The following is a 21,470-nucleotide window of genomic DNA, read 5'->3' as shown; positions in this document are numbered from 1 at the left end:
GCGACTCCCTCATCAGGTCCACACCCCGCACCAACCCAACTTCCATTCCCAGCACCTTCCCCTGCAACCGCAAGAAGTGGTGCAAAATTTGTGCCCACACCTCCCTCCAAGGCCCCAATGGATCCTTCCATATCTGTCGCAAATTCACCTGCACCTCCACACACATCGTTTACTTTATCCACTGCACCCAATGTGGTCTCCTCTACATTGGGGAGACAGGCCGCCTACTTGCGCAACATTTCAGGGAACACCTCTGGGAGTAAAAAGTGAGGTCTGCAGATGCTGGAGATCAGAGCTGAAGATGTGTTGCTGGTTAAAGCACAGCAGGTCAGGCAGCATCCAAGGAACAGGAAATTCGACGTTTCGGGCCAGAGCCCTTCATCAGGAAGGGCCTCTGGGACACCTGCACCAACCAACCCAACCGCTCCGTGCTGAACACTAACTCCCCCTCCCACTCTGCCAAAGACATGCAGGTCCTTGGCCTCCTCTATCGCCAGACCCTGGCCACACGACTCCTGGAGGAAGAGCACCTCATCTTCTGCCTAGGAAGCCTCCAACCACACCGGATGAATGTAGATTTCTCCAGCTTAGCTCCATCACAAGGAGATAGGGTGGATTCTCTGCTGCAATGGATGCTGGGTAGAAACTTCCCAATTTTTATTCATGTGGCATATACAATGACCATTTTGGAAATAAGGTTAAATTGAAAAGCTTTGTATTTTGGTCCTTTGCTTTACAGAAAAGTGCTGTTTGCCACAAAAGATAGTTCATAAATTACTGAAGGCCAGGAAAGCCAAAAGGCAGTTGGATGTTTTCAGGATACAAAGAGATAGTAGGATAGGAGAAGCATAAACACCAATCTGGCTGAATGGCCTGTTTCTGGGCTGCACTTCAGGAGCCTTCCAGGCATTTGAATATTAAAAGTAGCTGAGGACCTCTTGTCTAACTTTAGATTAGATTAAATTTACACCCATATCCTGTTCCTTCCACCAGGAATACAACCCCAGATTCATGTGACTAGTGCTATCTAAAATCTTTTACACTATACACCTACAATGATTACAACCAGCTCCAGGTCAACACAGATGACCAAACCGCCTTAATCCCTCCTGAAAACTTGAGTCTGATGGTGAGTTGGACCTGCATTGAATGGAAGCTGAGTTAGTCACATTCAAATAATTTTCAATGAGGTTCAATCAACATCAATAATAAAGGGTTTACCCCATTAACTTTTCAAGATGTTGGTTTGAGGTGGTCAGAGATCAACCACGATACACCAAATGGCATAGTGGGATTGAAGAGCCAAACGGCCCATTGCTGTTCCCACTGCTTAGCCTGATGCATGTTTTGAAGATATTGTACTCATAATGATTACCTATGATTAATTAAATGGGATGGGAAGGGGTTCGCATGGAGCCCAAATACTAGTGCAAAGAATAGCCTATTTGTATGCTGTAATTTCAATGTACTATTAAAACGCTAAAGGCAGAAGCAGAAGTGATTGTTGGCAGCAATAGTCAACCAGGAGAAAAAGTGAGGTCTGCAGATGCTGGAGATCAGAGCTGAAAATGTGTTGCTGGAAAAGCGCAGCAGGTCAGGCAGCATCAAAGGAACAGGAGATTCGACGTTTCGGGCCTGAAGAAGGGCTTATGCCCGAAACGTCGAATCTCCTGTTCCTTGGATGCTGCCTGACCTGCTGCGCTTTTCCAGCAACACATTTTCAGCAATAGTCAACCAACACAGTACATTTATTGGACAAATTTCTCTAATATTAATGGAGTTGCATTAAAATGAATAGAGCTCAATAACAAACAGGAACGTCACTCCAATTTGTCACCCAACAACAGACAATTAATTGTGCAATTTTAACCCTTTTGAACAGGTTTAATTTTTTTTAAAAAACAAAATTACACACTGCTTTTTTTTTAAAAAATGTAGAAAACTTCACACTGATGCTCAAGGTGCTTTCTGGAGCTGGGACTCCAAAGAGGGAGAACCCATGATTGGGCAGAGGTCAGGTTGATTGGTAAGACCCTAAGACAACAAAGGGAGCAGACTGTCTCGAAGATGTCTGCCAATCTTTGAGATTGCATAAAGAGCTTTCTGGAACTAAAACAATTTAAACCATGCAGCCTCACCCTAACCCAATTCTTCCTCATGAATGTCAATATATCTTTCCCTTGCAATAACATGAGTAACTGCATTTCTTCAAAAGACTATGAGGAACACTTGGCTAATCATTAAGCCAGCCAGTGCAAGGATCGGAATGACAACGTATCCTGAGGGCCCAGCCACTAGTGGTTCAATAACACTATTTTTAAAATGTTCAAACATTGTAACTTCTATTTTAAGCTTTCAAAGAGTTGGAAAAATAAATACACACATACACAGAATCAGCACTATTTAAAGACTTCAAACAACCTTTAGGGCTGAAAAGAACACAGTTCACTGTTTGTAAAAATAAAGCAGCTTTGAAGTGTTCATCTTCTAAGTATCCTCAACTGGACCACACATCTGTTCCTGAATTTGCACCCCCTCCTTTCCTAAAAGCATTGACTCATGTGGAGGCCTAATAACAGGCAACAGCACTATTTCCAGTGGTCAACCTGCACACACTAGCCAAGACGGTCACCTGGCAATTCAACTGTGCCCAGAATCAGAATCAAGTTCAATATAGAGCTCACTAAAAAGTGAACGTGTCAAACCACTCTACACCTGCACCCGGGTCAGACAAGGTCTCTTGTCAATGTCTCATTTCCAAGATTTTAGAGTTGGAGAGTGGGCAAAGCCAACGTGGGGGCCATTGACTCTACATTCAAAGATGCATTCTCGAAAGAGAATAACTCCAGGGGGAACAAGGAAGGAAACACTTTCTTCCCCACCCTACAAAAGAATCTGTAGCTTCCTCAGACGATTTCAATCTTGGACAAGCTATACCAGCCACTCAGCTCATCAAAACTTTGACGTTTGTGCTGTAGCAGGTTGACTTGTGGTAACTAGGATGGCAGTTTAAGTTGCTCCTCCTTCCTTTCAGAGCTAGAAAGTAGCGAAATAATCCAAATTTCAACTTCGAATCACTGCCCAATTGTTTTGATCAATTCGTGCACAGGATTGAGCATGCCTCTCCTAGAATCACTAGAATCATAGAACTCGTACATTGTGGAAAGATGCTATTCAGCCCATTGCATCTGCACCAACCCTCCAAAGAGTATCCCATCCAGACCCAAGCCCCACTCCATAGCCATAATTTCCCGAGGCTAAGCCACCTTACCCACACATCTCTGGGAGGAAACCGGAGTACCCAGCAGAAACCCATGCAGACATGGGGAGAACATGCAAACTCCACAGGCAGTCACCCAAGGTTGGAATCAAACTCAGGTCTCTGGTGCTGTGAGGCAGCGGCGCTAACCACCGAGGCATCCAATATTTCATGAGTAAAAGAGATTGAGGGTTGACCAAGTTTGACAGAATGAACACTTCCCCCTTGAGAAGGACAGAAAAAACCAGAGGTCATCAATACAATATAGACATCAAGAAATCCAGTAGAGAGTTTAAAAGGATTCTTCTCTACCCTAAAAATGTTGAGAATATGGATCTTGATACCACAGGAGTGGTTGAAACAAACAGTACAGATACATCAAAAGCTTGTTTAGCTTGTAAGGGAGAAGAGAACAGAGCTTATGGTGCTGGATTTTTATGAAGAAATAGGAGAATAAAAAACTGGTTGGGCTGCAGGCCTTTTATATTGGGATGTCCCATATCAGGTCAGCGTGGGCGAGTTGGACGGAAGGGTATGTTTCCGTGCTGCATAACTCTCTGCTTCTATGCAATCCTACCTATTTGTATTCCTTTACTGTCAAATATCCCTCCATACCCACAGGGCTAGATTAAGCAAGGACCAATAGGCCAGAGAAATATATCATGGGAAACATTGGGAAGTTACGAAAGAGAAAAACTTTCAGATGAATTATTTGCAGTCTGAAATCGATAATATACAAAGCTTTGTAGACACTGAAATATAAATCTTATTGGCTTCTGATGGGGACAGATCTCTCTCTACCCTCCAAAGTCAGTTACCTTAAAAGAAAAGTAACAATTGGAAAGCAGATAAGTGGTTTTGTGGTCTGAACCTCTGACAGTTCAAATACCTTGGAATCATTCCACTTTCCACAGATACAGCAGTGTTGCTAAGCACAGTTCTATGGGAACATGCGGCAGAGTCCAACAGGCTCAACCATGTTCATCGTTTATCTCTGCATCTGATCTTGGCCAGAACACAGGCCTCCCAGGAGCTTCTGGACAAAGTAGGCAATATTCTAAATTTATGCCGATGGCTATAATGATGTTGGCCTCATTATGCTGCTAATGGATGCTTGTAGAATCTGCTGAAGTAAGGAAAATATTAACTTTATCTAAAAACCATCTTACTGTGGCTTCATCTTACCACAAGGCTGTTAGAGGCAACAAAATCGTATGACAAAATATCACTTTCTGTGATGATGTCATCTTGATCCCATCTGATGATATTACTGGACAAGTTCGATCCCAGAATTAAACCTGGCTTGATAAGATTTTTTTCATGTTTTAGATACCGTGGTGATCAGTCACCAAAGCAGTTACACAAGGCTGCAGTTTCTTTAACAGAACAGATGTTTATTACGCAAAGAAGATATAAATAATAAAAACCAAGCTAAATATAGAAGTTCAAAAGATCTTAAAACACACAGCAAAACAAAGTTTCAACCTGTTCCTCAGCACCATCTGTTACAGAAATTCAAATCCAAAGAAATTACTTCCCTAGATTAAATTTAAATCTGATTAAATGGATCTTCTTTTGTGTCCTTTGAGCTGTGGGGTCTTACTTAAATACTTAAAACTGGAAGCTTAGACTACCTCACTTTTAAAAACCTAGAGATCACTAACTGAATACTTCTGATTTGAAAGCTGAATTTTCTAAACCAAAAATCAGTCTGTGATTATACTAAACTGAAAACCAGCCAATGGCTATCAACGTTTACTCCAACTATCTTAAATCTTGCTAATATATGCAACTTTCCCTGCTTTCTATCATATACTGGATAAGGTCTCTGTTCCAGAAAGACTAAGTTAGGAAAAAAAGAATTCCACAAAAGTATCCAATGCCCATTTGCCACTACTTTGAAATCCAAACCGTAAAACGATATTAAAAATGTTACTCACATATTTAACCGAGTCAGACTTAACCCCTTCTACAACAATGGCAGCCTGTGATACAATTCTCATTCTTACACTCAAATCTCTCTCACTTCTCTTCTACTCCACCTCAAAAAGAATCATGTCACTCCTCCCAATCTCTGCAACCTCATCAGTCCTACAACTAACAGAAATCCCCAAGCTCCTTAAAGCCTAGCTCCTGGATCATTTGAGTCCTCCACCGGTGGCTATGCTTTCAGTTACCCAGAATTTAAGTCCACCACCCTCTCCCCTTTTAAAGGCGCTCCTGCCTCTGATCACATTTTTAGACACTATCCTTTAGATGACCCTAACCCTACTACACAGATAATTTTTGTCTCATAATATTCCAGTGAAATGCGTTTGGATGCTTGCCATATTGGAGTTGGAATTTACTATATTCTAAAACAGTCGGTCATCTGCTTATGGAGAAATTGTTCATTTATACAATTATATACTTGGGAATTTTGAAACTACCTCACCACCAATGGTAAGCACTCTGAAAAATAATCTGCTGTACATCGGTTTGAAATTCTACAGCCCTGTGGTTATGAGGTGAGAAAAGGAAGAGGAGGCTGCACCTAATGGCACTCTTGAGACTTTTCTATCGTGCAAATTATAGTCTGTTGAAGTATTCTGATTCACAAAGGGCAAAGGGATGCAAGGCAAAAGGAGATGGTAAAGGACAAGTAAAAGCTGGTCAAGAGGAAATTTTGATAACAACAGAGTTATCACCAACAACTGCTGTCCAAAAAAAATATCAGGGGTGGTTATGATGCAAATTCTGAAAGACCGCAAGTGATAATAGAATTGTTATTCCCATCCCCACTTCAAGCACATTAACCTTGGTCACTGATGTTATCCCAATAACTCAATAAACTCTAGGGACAGCACATCATCTTTCAACTCCCACCCTCAGACCCACCATTTGTTTCATTTCCCATTACCATCCTTCCCTCTCTAGCACCACCACCGCAACCTGTTTTGACATCTCTATGCTCCTACCTTCTATTCTCTTACAGTAGTTTATAGGGAGAACGCAGGTCATATCAATAGCTTCCTGAGCCACAAAATGAATGGGCTCTTTAATGGAAACAAAATGGACCATTCAACTCCTCATGCTCATGCTCATTCTATCATTCAATCAGAGCATAGATCCTTTGTTCCACAGCCTTCAGTGGACAGAAAAAGTTACCAGTCTAGGTTTGGAACTTTCCTGTTGACCCAGCACCCTCATGCTATCCTAGTAGTGTGCGCACATGTGTGGTGGTGTTTTGGGTGGGGGGGGGGGCAGATTCCCACTGCTCTGTCTGAAATGCTGGGATCTGACTTCACTCCTGATTATTTACAGATATCTATCTATCCTATTGAATATTCCAGTTGTTTTAAGAAAACTTTTAAAAGGACAGGAGAGATGTGGGTATTTTGTTAATGCACAGAACCGACTGGATGGACTCTTGTGGCACCATTGCAGTGTCACTGCCTCCATACCAGAAGGACAGGGTTCAAATTCCACATGTCCTGGAGGTGTGTCAGCACATGTCCACACAGGTTGGTTGAAAACCAATCAGAACCCACTGACTATACTACTCTCGCCCAGCAGAATAATTCACAACCAATGAGGTTTAGTCAACTGCAGCGAGCATAGGAAGTACTTCCTGAAGTGGCAGAAAGTGACAAAAATAAATTCTTCAATACAAAATTCTACCACAAGGCTAGTTGGCCATTCAGAGCACAGGAAGTGCTTCCCAAATCAACAGAAAACTATTCTAGAACAAACACACGTTATCAACGCACCAAATTTCTAATATTTCAAAAAAAAGTGTACTCTATTGTAGCAGAACCAAATTAAATATTCAATAAATCTGTCTGAATTAAAGAGAGAAATACAAGCTAATGGCCAAAGGTTGGAATGCAAAGATGGTCAACACTGCTTAATGCTCACCAAGCAATCTCAGCACATGACCTCCCAATTTCCACTGGCCCGACCCCAAACATAACTTTTCTTTTCAACTCCAACATTCTAAATCTATTCTATGAAAGACATTCCAAGGAAACAATAAAGAGTTTTTACAAATATTTTGTATTCATCTCCTGGGGGTTTGCCCACCTTAGCATCCTGGAGATCAATCACAAATTCTGCAATTTTTGGGGCATCTTCAAAAGTCCTTCCAAGTCATAAGACTGTAAACACAGTTCTCAGTTTGTACGGGTTTGTATTTCAGCCCTTTTTGCTGGATATTGTGGTCACCTTTGTGTTGAGAATAGATTTTAAGACCATAAGACAGTGGAGTGGAAGTAAGGCCATTCGGCCCATCGAGTCCACTCTGCCATTCAATCATGGCTGATGGGCATTTCAACTCCACGTACCTGCATTCTCCCTGTAGCCCTTAATTCCTTGTGACATCAAGAATTTATCAATCTCTGCCTTGAAGACATTTAGCGTCCCGGCCTCCACTGCACTCTGCGGCAATGAATTCCACAGGCCAACCACTCTCTGGCTGAAGAAGTGTCTCCGCATTTCTGTTCTGAATTTACCCCCTCTAATTCTAAGGCTGTGTCCTAGTCTCCTCGCCGAACGGAAACAATTTCTTAGCGTTCACCCTTTCCAAGCCATGTATTATCTAATAAGTTTCTATTAGATCTCCCCTTAATCTTCCAAACTCTAATGAATACAATCCCAGGATCCTCAGCCGTTCTCCGTATGTTAGACCTACCATTCCAGGGATCATCCGTGTGAATCTCCACTGGACACGCTCCAATGCTAGTATGCCCTTCCTGAGGTGTGGGGACCAAAACTGGACACAGTACTCCAAATGGGGCCTAACCAGAGCTTTATAAAGTCTCAGTAGCACAACGGTGCTTTTATATTCCAACCCTCTTGAGATAAATGATAACATTGCATTATTTTTCTTAATCACGGACTCAACCTGCATGTTTACCTTTAGAGAATCCTCAACTAGCACTCCCAGATCCCTTTGTACTTTGGCTTTATGAATTTTCTCACCGTTTAGAGAGTAGTCCATGCTTGTATTCTTTTTTCCAAAGTGCAAGACCTCACATTGAATTCCATCAGCCACTTCCTGGACCACGCTCCCAAACTGTCTAGATCCTTCTGCAGCCTCCCCACTTCCTCAGTACTACCTGCCTGTCCACCTAACTTCGTATCATCTGCAAACTTCGCTAGAATGCCCCCAGTCCCTTCATCCAGATCATTAATATATAATGTGAACAGCTGCGGCCCCAACACTGAACCCTGCGGGACACCGCTTGTCACCGGCTGCCATTCTGCAAAAGAACCTTTTATCCCAACTCTCTGCCATCTGTCAGATAGCCAATCCTCAATCCATGCCAGTAGCTCACCTCGAACACCATGGGCCCTCAACTTGCTCAGCAGCCTCCCGTGTGGCACCTTATCAAAGGCCTTTTGGAAGTCTAGATAGAGCACATCCACTGGGTTTCCCTGGTCTAACCTACTTGTCACCTCTTCAAAGAATTCTAACAGGTTTGTCAGGCACGACCTCCCCTTACTAAATCCATGTTGACTTGTTCTAATCTGACCCTGCTCTTCCAAGAATTTAGAAACCTCATCCTTAATAATGGATTCTAGAATTTTACCAACAACCGAGGTTAGGCTAATTGGCCTATAATTTTCCATCTTTTGTCTTGATCCTTTCTTGAACAAGGGGGTTACAACAGCAATCTTCCAATCATCTGGGACTTTCCCTGATTCCAGTGACTTTTGAAAGATCTCAACCAACGCCTCCACTGTTTCCTCAGCCACCTCCCTCAGAACTCGAGGGCGTAGCCCATCGGGGCCAGGAGATTTATCAATTTTAAGATCTTTTAGCTTTTCTAGCACTTTCTCTTTTGTAATGGCAACCATACTCAACTCAGCCCCCGACTCCCTTTAATTGTTGGACTCATGTCTTCCACTGGGAAAACTGACGCAAAGTACTTATTAAGTTCTCCGGCTATTTCCTTATCTCCCATCACCAGGCTTCCAGCATCAGTTTGAAGTGGCCCAATGTTTACTTTTGCCTCTCGTTTGTTTCTTATGTATTGAAAGAAACTTTTACTATCATTTCTAATATTACTGGCTAGTCTACCTTCATATTTGATCCTCTCCTTCCTTATTTCTCTCTTTGTTATCTTCTGTTTTTGTAGCCTTCCCAATCTTCTGATTTCCCACTGCCCTTGGCCACTTTATAGGATCTCTCTTTTTCTTTAATACATTTCCTGACTTCCTTTGTCAGCCATGGCTGTCTAATCCCTCCCCGGATAATCTTTCTTTTCTTGGGGATGAACCTTGTACACTGTCCTCAATTATACCCACAAACTCCTGCCATTTTTGCTTTACTGTCTTCCCCGCTAGGCTCTGCTTCCAGTCTATTTTTGTCAGTTCCTCTCTCATAATTACCTCTATTTAACTGTAACACGATATACATCCGATTTTGCCTTCTCTCTTTCAAATTGCAGACTGAACTCTACCATATTATGATCGTTACTTCCTAAGTGTTCCCTTACTTTAAGATCTTTTATAAACTCTGGTTCATTATATAGCACTAGGTCCAGAATAGCCTGCTCCCTTGTGGGCTCCATGACAAGCTGTTCCAAAAATTCATCCTGCAAGCATTCCATGAATTCCCTTTCTTTGGATCCACTGGCCACACTATTTACCCGGTCCACCTGCATATTGAAGTCTCCCATGATCAACGGGACCTTGCCTTTCTGACATGCCTTCTCTATTTCCCGGTATATGTCGCGTCCCTGGTCCTGACCACTGTTAGGAGGTCTGTACATAACTCCCATTACGGTTTTTTTGCCTTTGTGGTTCCTCAATTCCACCCACACAGTCTCCACATCATCCGACGCTATGTCATTCAGTGCCATAGCTTTAATTTTGTTCTTAACTAACAAGGCCACCCCACCCCCTCTGCCCACCTCCCTGTCTTTTGATAAGTTGAATATCCTTGGATGTATAACTGCCAGTCCTGACCACGTCTCTGTGATGCCTACCATATCATAAATCATTCACGGTGATTTGTGCCATTAGTTCATCTGCTTCATTACCTGAATGCTAGTAGCATTCGTAAAGTGCCTTAATGCTAACTTTCTTATCATTAGCGATATTGGAAGTCATAAGATGTCCTAAGTTATCCTTCCTTTTTGCTGCATTCCCAGTCTGCCTCAAGATTAAACCCACCTGCACACATGCTATCCTGCTGCTTATCTTTCCATTAACCCCATACTCCCTGTCGCTTTCACTTTCCCTTCCATCTGATTTTGAGATCAGATGCAGTGGTGAGTAAGGAATTTGGGTCTTCATCTCTTTAATGATGAGGTATAAAAGGTGTAGCTCTCTCCCACTTATCAATGTGTGCTTACTGAAAAGGGATTGCCACAAATTGCTTTGACAGTGTCTTTAGCTCCCACACCCACACTAACCTAACAACCAGCCACAACAAAAATTCAATGGCTTCCAAAAATAGGGAGGAAGTGAAGACAAGCCGGCACATTGCTACATTCATTCCACTCCCACACACTGTCTGGGATGCAGAGACTGAATTCAGAGGTGCTATAGCAGGCATCAGCTCAGCAGAATGATAGCCTGTGGGCTGGGATGTACTCCACTCAGGCAACGATTATTTCACACCTTGGGCATCAAGCTGTGATAGGTAAACTATGTGATTAGCTAAGAGAATGCATCAGCATCCACAGTCCTTTCAACTGTGGGAGTTGCAATTTTCTTCACTTTCACATTCCACAATGAGATTTATTAAAAAATTACCACCAATGATCTCTCAGGGTTACGACAGAGCTGGAAGGAAAGCTATGCCTGTGGGGTGGTGATTAGAGTTTTCATCTCACTCACAAAACAATTGGTTGACATACCAGCTAACCTGGCAATAGGAGCAACAGGGAAACCAATACTTTGAATACTTTTCAAACATGGGGAAATTCACTACCTCCACATCTGGCTGCAGAACTGGGCAAATAGAGAGAACCTTTCTCCACTGACAGAGCAAGTCAAGGGGGATATTCAACTTGAAATTTAAAATCAGGTCATTCAAGAGGAATTTTTAGGGAAAAATAAGAAAATTTGAACAGCTGATGAAAAATCTCTTTACAGAAAGAGAGTGGTGGGAGAATAAAACTCTTCACTAAAAAACTGGCCGGTGATAGTTCAAGCAATATTAAAAGTTGAGATTCACTGATCTTTGCCAGACAAGGCTAAACAAGTCAAAAGAGTGGTGCTGGAAAAACACAGCAGGTTAGGCAGCATCCGAGGAGCAGGAAAATCAATGTTTCGGGCAAAAGCCATTCGTCAGGAAGGGCTTTTGCCTGAAACGTTGGTTTTCCTGCTCCTCGGATGCTGTCTGACCTGCTACGCTTTTCCAGCACCACATTCTTGACTCTAATCTCCAGCACCTGCAATACTCATTTTCGCCAAGGCTATAAAAAGGATGAAGAGCTAAGACAGGTAGATGGGGTTAGAATACAGATCAGCTATAGTTTCATTGAATGATTAGTTAGGGTGGAGACTGAACGTCCACCTCCTGTTACTATGGCTACTGGGAAAATAAACTTTTTTCCAAGTTCATTCATTGGATGTGGAGTCGCTGGTTAAATCAGCATTAATTGTCCATCACTCGTGTCAACAGGGCAGAACCGTGACTGCATCGCACAGCAACTTAAAAGGTTTGGTATCCCTTAGAGGAAAGGAAGCAACAAGGCTGCAAACTTTTTCCCTTAGAATTTGTCCACAACATTTGTTCTTACCACAGGCCACTGGGATAATCCCCTTAATCCTTTCACATCTGGTTTTTAACATCTCTACAAACACCAAAAACCACGACTGCTGAAAATCAGAGATAAAGACAAACCACTCAGCAACTGAAGCTTCATCTGATCCATTCCCCTGACAATTAACGATTTCATGGATAGTGAAGTGATGCAGGAGAAGCAAACGGTCACACAGGAGCTCCCAATCAAACTAAATACTTTCAGACACTGACTTGGGGGCTCTTGTGGTACAGCGATGGCGTCTCTACCTCTCAGAAGATGATCTGGGTTCAGGCCCCCTCTGCTCCAAAAGGTATGTCTGAACAGATTGATTTTAAGGACTCTTGGGGCACTATCCCTATCTCTGGGCCAGGAGATCTATGTTTAAGACCCACCTGCTGCTCCAGAGTGTGCAATAACATCTCTGAACTGTTTGATTCAGAAATATTCAGACACTGACTGTCTTCTGGTGCATTTAAACAAACATATGATTTAGGAGCAGGATTAGGCTATTTGGCCCATCCGTACTGCTCCATTATTCAGTAAAGATTACGGCTGATCTGACTGTGACCTAATCTCACTTTCCTCAGAATCTCCAGATACACTTTAGATCCCATGTCAATCAAGAATCTATCAAACTCTGCCTAAACAAACATTTGATGATGTTACCTTCACTGTATTTTAGGGAAGAGAGTTCCGCAGACTAACAACCAGAGGTAAAAATTTGCCTGGTTTCCATTTTAAATGGGAAAGACCTTATTTTCGAATGATGTCCCACAGTTTTAGTTCCTCTGATAAAGGACAATATCCTTTCAGAACATATTCTATGATGTCTCTTAAAGATCGCTTGGCTGAAACTTTCCTTTTTTAGACTAAGGGTGCAATTTTACCCTCTATGTCGATATGAAAAAGGAGTTAGTGTTGAGTGTGTTTGAAAGCATTGAGATAAACAAGTCCCCAGGACTTGATGAGATCTATCCCCGAATACTGAGGGAGGAAATGGCTTGGGACTTGTACAAAATCTTTATATTCTCTTTCGCCACAGGAGAGATCCCAGACTGGAGAATAGGCAACAGTGCTCCTTTATTTCAAGTGTAATGTGGATAATCTGGTAAATTATATGTCAGTGAGCTTCACATCAGTGGTAGGAAAATTACTGAAGAAAGATTCTTAGGGACAGGATTTACTGACATTTGGGGGGAAAAAAGGGCTTATTCGTGATAGTCAGCATGGTTTTATGCAGGGGAGATCACATCTCACAAACCGGATTAAGGTTTTTGAGGAAGTGACAAAGATAATTGATGTGCGTAGGATAGTGGATGTTGTCTACGTTGACTTTAGCAAGGGCCCTCATAGCAGGCTGATGTAAAGGATGAAGTTACACAGATCCATGATGAACTGTAAAATGGATATAGAAATGGCTTGGTCACAGAAAACACAGTAGCAGTGGAAGGGTATTTTTCTGACTGGAATCATTATTGGGACCTTTCTTTATAATATATATTTATATAGGAGGATGTAGGTGGTCTGATTATTAAGTTTAAAGACAACACAAAGATTGGGGGAGCTGCGGACAGTGAGGAGGATTGTCAGATGGTGGGGATGAGTCTGGGTGGGACGGTCTTTGGTGAGTCAGTGTGGACTTGTTGGGCCAAATGGCCTGTATCCACACTATCGGGATTCTATTCTATTCTATTATTAACTCCACACCCACCCCCCCAACCCCATCTTCAGCATATACCCCAACCTTTCCCTAGCTACAACCAGTTTTGCTTCATCTCCACAGATGTTGCCAGACCCGTTGAGGTTTTCCTGCAATTTCTGATTTTGTTTCTGATTTCCAGCACCTCCTGTTCTTTGGCTTCTCATTTAAAATATTGTTCAATGAGAACATTTTAAGGACCATCTCAAAAGGAGGAGGGAGGTAGAGAAGTTTAGGGAGGGATTTCCAGGACCTAGTTTTCAGCCAGCTAGTTGCCCATGGTGAATCAATGAGAAGCTGGGATGAAGATGAAGTCAGATGTTTAGGAATGCAGTGATCTAAGCGGTTGTAGGGCTGGAGGAGATTACAAAGATAGGGAGAGGCAAGTTTTCTCAAGAAATCACATGTTCAAAATACACATCCTGGTAATCTCATTATCAAGCAGTGAATTATAGATAAAATGCACCCAGAGTGCAAGCTATGGAATTCACCACTAAGAAAGTCTTTGAGGCCACAACATTATGTATTTCCAAGATGGAGGTAAATATAGTTCTTCAAACTAAAGATATCAAGAGAAATGAGGGGAGGGCAGGATTGGGGTAGTGAACTCGATGAATGGCCTACTCTATATTTCTACACTAATAGAAAAGTGGCCTTTATCAAATGAGGATTAAACAGATGATTCAACTCACCTATTCCCATCTCTGTCTCTATCACTTAAATGTTTATATTCTATTGGTAGCTGTGTTATCATGCTTGCAATTAATTTAATTTTTAATTGAACCCTGCAGAGCTTCATTACCTATGACTGACGCAATCAACTAATTTAGCCATGTATGGTAAGACATAGGATCGTAGCTATTTAACCAGGATAAATCAACACAGTCTGTCAGTGTGCATGCAGGGATGCGCAAGCACTATGTTTCCATAGACCACAGAGTTTCATGCCAAAGATAAGCAACTTAGTCAAACAACAAATCCAACTGCGCAAGCCCAAAGATGAGGTAGACACAGGAGTGACTAACGGTTGAGTGATACCAGGATTGGACATGAAAGGCTGTGGGTGATAGGGAAGCTGGGGCAAGATGAGGAGATCAGGAGTTTCTACAGCCTGGAGAGACTGATTTGTGGAGTAGGAACAGGGGCAATGATACTGAGTCAAGCTCTGGAGAAAGACAAATAAATCTCTCAAAATGACAAGCATTCATACAGCAGCTCAAACAAAGAAAAACAGCCTAGCACAACAGCTATTACCAAATAAAACTGGACACCAAACCCACATGAAAAAAATTCATAAACATACTCAAAACAACTTTTAACCAAACTTTTAAGGGGGTATCTTCTGAGGAGAGAAAGATGGAAGAGCATCGGGAATTCCAGATCTTAGCATAGCTGTCAATGGTGAAGCAAAAAACTTTGGGGCTGTGCAAAATGCTTTAACTGGAGGATCACAGATATTGGACATGGTGGGATAATTGTTTTCCTCAATTCAGTCCCTCACTTCCAAGCTGGGAAATGTTCTAAGCAAATTAATTTAAGAGCAGCTGAACTGTGGGGCTGGGGGGTTGGTGGAATGAAACAAGATTCATTCCCTTGGTACAGATCCCAGACCACGGTATGGAAGACACTAGGAAATAGATTCCACAAATGCCTGTGTGTATGTGTTTACCTAACAATATCTTAACCATCAAGACCACAGATTCCTCAACCCTGTCCTTGCCATGTAGAACTGTGAGGCTAATGTGTTGTATTGTGACTCATTACACATTCTCCAACTCATTCCATGTCAGGGCCTTTAAATGACAGAAATTCATCTCTTTAAGCCTCTGCTCCCAGCAGCTCGCATGTCTACAATACAACATGAAGGAGTTCAATTTCATAACACAGATCAAAAACAATAAATGAGAAATGAATTGTATAAATCCAGCATAACTTCAAACACCACGGAAAATAAACATCTGGAGTGAAGAGTCAAGATTAGAGTGGTGCTGGAAAAGCACAGCCAGTCAGGCAACATCCGAGGAGCAGGAAAATCGACATTTCAGGCAAAAGCCCTTCATCAGGAATGCGATCGATTTTCATCGATTTTCCTACTCCTCGGATGTTGCCTGACAGGATGTGCTTTTCCAGCACCACTCTAATCTTCAGCATCTGCAGTACCCACTTCTGCCAATCTGGGGTGGAGTGAAGAGCCTAATGATAACTATTGCCGATTATCAGAAAAACCCACCTAGTTCGTTAATATCCTTTAGGGAAGGAAACTGCCATCCTTTACCAGGTCTGGCCTACATGTGACTCCTGACCCACAGCAATGTGACTCTTACAACAGCCCTCTGGACATTTAGGGATGGGTAATAAAAATGCTGGTCTAACCATTGAAGCCCTCATTCCACAAATGCATTTTTACTAAAAAAAAAGGCTATATTTTTCAAGACATTTTCTTCCCAAAGACAGTAAAGAACTAACTTCAAAAGAACCAGTTGATTTATGTGTATACAAAATTACTGCTGTTCTGTAAATGACACATTATACAAAGTAGATGGGTTTATTACTGAGTAAGATCGGATTCACTGAAGCCTAGAATGACAACAACTTAGAGTTAACATAGCACTTTTAACATAAAGTGAACCAATTTGTTTCAAACGAGCATTACTAAACAGAGATACATCACTTAGCCACAAAAGGAGGAAAGGAAACCAAAATCTTAGAGTCATACAGCATAAATAGACCTTTCGATCCAACTAGGAGTATGCCAACCATATTCCCAAACTAAAATTAGCCCCACTCGACTGCACTTGGCCCTTGTCCGTCCAAACCTTTCCTATTCACAAACTTATCCAAATGTTTTCTGAATCTTGTAACTGGACCTGCATTCACCACTTTCTCTGGCAATTCATTCTACACACCAACCACTAAAAAAAAAGCTGCTCCTCATGCCCCTTTTAAATCTTTCTCCTCTCAACTTAAAAATATGCCTTCTAGCTTTGAACTCCCAACCCTTGGGAAAAGGCCCTGGTCATTCAACTCATCTATAACCCCTTCATGATTTTATAAACTCAATAAAAGGTCACCCCTCAAACTCCTATGCTCCAGTGGAAAAAACTTGCAGTCTATATTTAGATCTCAAGCTCTCCATTCCTGGCATCATCCTGGTAAATTGTTTCTAAACCCTCTCCAGTTTAATAATATCCTTTCTATAACAGGGTGACCAGGGTGTGGGCGGCACGGTGGCACAGTGGTTAGCACTGCTGTCTCACAGCGCCAGAGACCCGGGTTCAATTCCCGACTCAGGCGACAGACTGTGTGGAGTTTGCACGTTCTCCCCGTGTCTGCGTGGGTTTCCTCCAGGTGCTCCGGTTTCCTCCCACAGTCTAAAGATGTGCGGGTCAGGTGAATTGGTCATGCTAAATTGCCCGTAGTGTTAGGTTAAGGGTATGGGTGGGTTGCGCTTCGGCGGGCCAGTGTGGACTTGTTGGGCCGAAGGGGCCTGTTTCCACACTAAGTAATCTAATCTAAAAAAACACTGCACACAGTACTCTGGAAGAGGCTTCATCAACTTCCTGCACATCCTCAACATAACATCCCAACTCCAATACTCAAAAGATCTGAGCAATGAAGACAAGCATGCCAAATGGCTTCTTAACTACCCTGTCTACCTGTGATGCAAATTTCAAAGAACTATTAACCTCAACTCCTAGGTCCCTCTGTTCTACAACACTACCCAAGACCCTAGCATTAACTGTATTACCAAAATGCAAGACCTCACATTTCCAAATAAAGCTCCATCCGCCACTATTCAGCCCACTGACACAAATTAATCAAAATCTCTTCGTAATCTTATATAATCGTCTTCACTGTCCACTATACCACCAATTTTGGGGGTCATTCACGAATGTACTAACCATGCCTCCTACATTCTCATCCAAATCATTTATATAAAACGACAAACAAAAGTGGACCCAGTACCAATCCCTATGGAACACTTAGTCACAGGCCTCCAGTCTGAAAAATAATCCTTCGTCTCCATCCTCTGTCTCCTACCATAATGCCAATTTTGTATTCAATTGGCAAGCCCACCCTGAATTTCATCTGATGTAACTTTACAAGTCTACCACATCGAACTTTGTTAAACGTTTTACTAAAGTCTAAGTAAGTAATGTCTCCCACTCTGCCACGGTTTGGCTACTTCATTAAAAAGCTCAATCAAGTTTGAGAAATATTTTTTTTCCTCACAACACCATGCTGACTATCTGTAATCAATCCTTGCCTCTCCAAATGGAGATCCTATCTTTCAGAAGCAGCTCCAATAACTTGGTCAAATAAGTAGGTTCTAAAAAGTATTTCAAGAAGGAAAACAAGATTAAGGCAGAGAGGCATATGGAGGGAATTCCAGAGCTTAGGGAGAAGATGGCTGATGGTGTGACAACCAAATGATGGCGCATTAAGACCATGTAGCCATTGTAGATTATCATAAGATCCCTTCTGATTCACTAACATCTTTAAGGGAAGGAAATCTGCTATCCTTACCTGGACTGGCCTCAATGTGATTCCAGGGTCAGCGCAATGTGGTTGCCATTTATCTGCCTTTTGAAATGTCCGAGAAGCCATTCAGTTCAAGGGGCAATTAGGGATAGGCAACAAATGTTGGCCTTACTAGCAATGCTCGCGACCCATGGAAGAATTAAAATAACTGACCCAAGCTGCGCAGCTGTCATGAAACAAGACAGGCAAGCTGAAGAGAGGTGCAACAAGAACACCAATTTCCCAATTCCAAATGTGTCTCCTGCCAAGAGTGCAATAGTGTTTTCATCACCTTACTCACACTCTCGAACAGAATAGAGAAAACATGTTTCTTTGATCAGATGGCCCGGTTGTCCTTTTGTTGTCACAAATCTTTATTGATTACAGTCCCCTAATCCAACAAAAGTACCAACTGCAAAGCTTTATTAGCTTTCTCTTTATCATCCCTTTACCCCCAGCCCTGTTTTATTGATTGTTTTCAAGGTAAAAGAATCACTCAAAACAAAATGTGAATCAGATTATTTTTGAGCTGAGAGAGGTTTCAAGTTGAACTGCAGAGGCAACCACATCTCGTGTTATTCTAATCCCCAAAGGTTTGCACTTCCCCCTGGAGCTGTTTGTTGGTTAGAGTGTGGCCACCTCTATTATTCTCACCACCAAAATCATACCACAGTTCCAATTCTCTAACTTATCTGATTACCACCTCTAATCAGTGCCAGAGCAAAATGAGGTTTAGCAAAATGTGTCTTTGGGTGGCACAATATGGTGACCTTAGATTTTGCTCTAGAGTTCAGAATGATACAAATTGAAGTCTCTCACATTCTGAGCCTCTCTCCCCAAATACCACACACCGTGCCCCCTCGTTAATCACAAGTTGCTCTATAACCTCTTATGGACCAACGCCTTCAGTCACCCCTTCACACCAGCATTGGACTGCTCCCCCATCCACTTAACCTACTTGATGTATAGTTTCATTTCCATGAAATGTCATGCAACAGACACGTTGATAACATTATTTAAATACAGGTTGTTGTTCCAAGTTTGCTAATCACATTTTATCTCTATCTAGATCTATAACAACTTCTCGGGGGGAGAACCTGAACTTGGTTCTAAACCGGCAGTTGTCTGAATTTTCTTTAGGTGAGAGTGCAGAGATAATGTCTCTCTATACACTCACATTCTTGTTTCTAATTAGAAAGTGCAAGGCTTGGTTGTTCATTAGTTTTGGATAAATAACTGTAAACTAGTTAATGGGCTCGTCACAAAGATTAAATTTCTGAAAATTTTAAACACACGTTTTCAAAAGATGTAATTACAATATGCTTGCAGTGTATGCACCAACTTGGAAGGAAGCGGTTTATGTAAGTAGCCCTGGAAAGGAAACAAAATGCATGCCTTGCTTGGGGATGGTCTTCTCATATGCTACAGTGTTTTAGGATTAACTTTTCTCCCTAGCTACTTAGTTGACTAAGGTATTTCAAAGCAAATGGGCATGCTGGTAATTGTCAGTCAGCCATTGTGTGTAATTTGATTCAGGTAATTAGAGTTTCACTTGAACACATCATAACTTGTCCAAAAGGATTTTGTGGTACTATCCCTACCTCTGGGCCTGATGAGTTCCGGTTCAAGTCCCAACTGCCATGGGAAGTTAGTCTTAACATGTCCAAACAAGTTGATTAAATTTTTAAATAAAAAGACTTACTGAGATTGTGGTGTAGTTGAGTTAGGAGATGTATGCTTGTAGTGTTCCTCTCTGTAAATAAATGTAAGACTAAGTAAAGATCAGCCCTGAAATCAGTCCCCCTTTCTGAATTACAAACATACATGGTCTCCTGACATCAGCCACTATGTTTGGCAAGGCAGAGATAGCACATATTGAGAGCTGTGTAATGTTTAAAAAGGGAAAGCTTCAGATGCTGACTGGCGTTTTGATTCTCATTTGCGTTCTCACATCCCTTACTGTTGCTTCTCCATCCCAAAGTTTCACTGGTTTTAAACGGTTTAGGAAAACTAGCATATCAATCAGGAAAGTTTCTCTCCCTATGGAGGCTGCAAGTCCCTGCTGACCGTTTACAGTATTTGGGGTTTTTTTTGCAGATTTCCAGCATCTCCAGTCCTTTTTTTTTTGAAAAGGTGAAGACACAAAATACAGTCACCAGCAATGATAGATTACTAGTTTGATGAGACATATATTGCCATTCATTCACTATCACTGGTTTAAAATCCTGGAACTCACTTCTTAACAGCGTCAGAAGAGGTTCCTATTTCACAGAAACTGATGGTTTAAGGTAGTGCACCAGCACATTCATTAGGTCAATTAGGGATAAGTAATAACTGCTGGCTAAACCAGCAACATTTAAATACACAATGAACCTTCAAATAAAAAAACCCACAATAATACTTTGTTGTTAATTCAAGAACGGATTTTCTTAGTCTAGCTTTCCTCTTAAGATCAATTATTTTTACTTTTAGATTAATATTCATAAGTGCCTAGAAGTAATGGAGAGCAGTTTATTTATTATTTTAATTTTTAAATTTTATTATTTATTTATTTTATTTATTCCAAATTTATTTCAATCTTCTAGTGGTATTAGCCATACGGATAACTTTCAAGGTGATAAAGTTATATGAAGTCTTTCCTAGACCAACACATTTATCCAGGGTAAAAACAATGACTGCAGATGCTGGAAACCAGATTCTGGATTAGTGCTGCTGGAAGAGCACAGCAGTTCAGGCAGCATCCGAGGAGCAGTAAAATCGACATTTCAGGCAAAAGCCCTTCATCAGGAATATAGGCAGAGAGCCTGAAGGGTGGAGAGATAAGTGAGAGGCGGGTGGGGGTGGGGAGAAAGTAGCATAGAGTACAATAGGTGGCGGTGGTGGGGGGGGGGGCGGGGGGGGGGAGGGGAGGGGAGGCATCCAGTTCATTATTCTGATCTTTAAGGCAGCATTGTACTATTCAAATTGCACCTTTCCATTCAATCACAAAGTATGACATCTATCCTTTCACCTCTTTCTCCTCACTATCCAAGGCCCTAAATACTCCTCCCAGATCAAGCAATAATTGTATGTTTAATTTAGCATACTGCATTTACCAATTAGTATTTTACCTTCACTGTGAACAATGTGGTCTGCTATACATTGGGGAGACCAAACATCGATTGAGTGACCAATTAGGGGAACACCTCCCCTCAATCCATTGGGCTTCTGGTTGCTTGCCACTTTAATTCACCATCTTCCTATCATGCTC

General features: G+C 41.8%; 1 protein-coding gene across 2 annotated transcripts in view; it reads right to left on the bottom strand.

Annotated features, from left to right (window-relative positions):
- smad3b (SMAD family member 3b) overlaps positions 1-21,470 on the bottom strand; it is a 107,981-nt gene that overhangs the window by 46,275 nt on the left and 40,236 nt on the right. The window contains exon 1 of one of the 2 annotated variants that reach the window (XM_060853044.1): positions 19,923-19,970. The exons of the other annotated variant lie outside the window; for it this stretch is intronic. The gene's annotated coding sequence lies outside the window, so the exon portion shown is untranslated. Of the gene's footprint in view, positions 1-19,922; positions 19,971-21,470 lie in introns of those variants that run through there. 2 annotated transcript variants of the gene reach the window in all.

This window comes from Hemiscyllium ocellatum, chromosome 39, assembly GCF_020745735.1.
Source record: "Hemiscyllium ocellatum isolate sHemOce1 chromosome 39, sHemOce1.pat.X.cur, whole genome shotgun sequence".
NCBI classification, from domain to species: Eukaryota; Metazoa; Chordata; class Chondrichthyes; order Orectolobiformes; family Hemiscylliidae; genus Hemiscyllium; species Hemiscyllium ocellatum.
This window is presented reverse-complemented; position numbering and strand designations above follow the sequence as displayed.